Genomic DNA, 220 nt, shown 5'->3' with positions numbered 1-220 from the left:
GTCCCCACAGGACTGGTCGCAAGGGTGGACCCTGCTCGGGCTGGGCTGGAGGGGGTCCCCAGGGTGCCACGTTGTGGGGTCCCTGTCCCCACAGCACTGAGGGGGGTCCTGGTGGTGGCACTTTGGGGGGTCCCCGTCCCCACAGGACTGGTGGCAGGGGGGGACCCTGCTCGGGCTGGGCTGGGGGGGGGCCCCCGAGGGGCCGGGGGGGGGGGGCGCC

Source organism: Corvus brachyrhynchos, unplaced genomic scaffold, assembly GCF_000691975.1.
Source record: "Corvus brachyrhynchos isolate BGI_N302 unplaced genomic scaffold, ASM69197v1 scaffold166, whole genome shotgun sequence".
NCBI lineage: Eukaryota > Metazoa > Chordata > Aves > Passeriformes > Corvidae > Corvus > Corvus brachyrhynchos.
Note: the sequence above shows the minus strand (reverse complement) of the source record.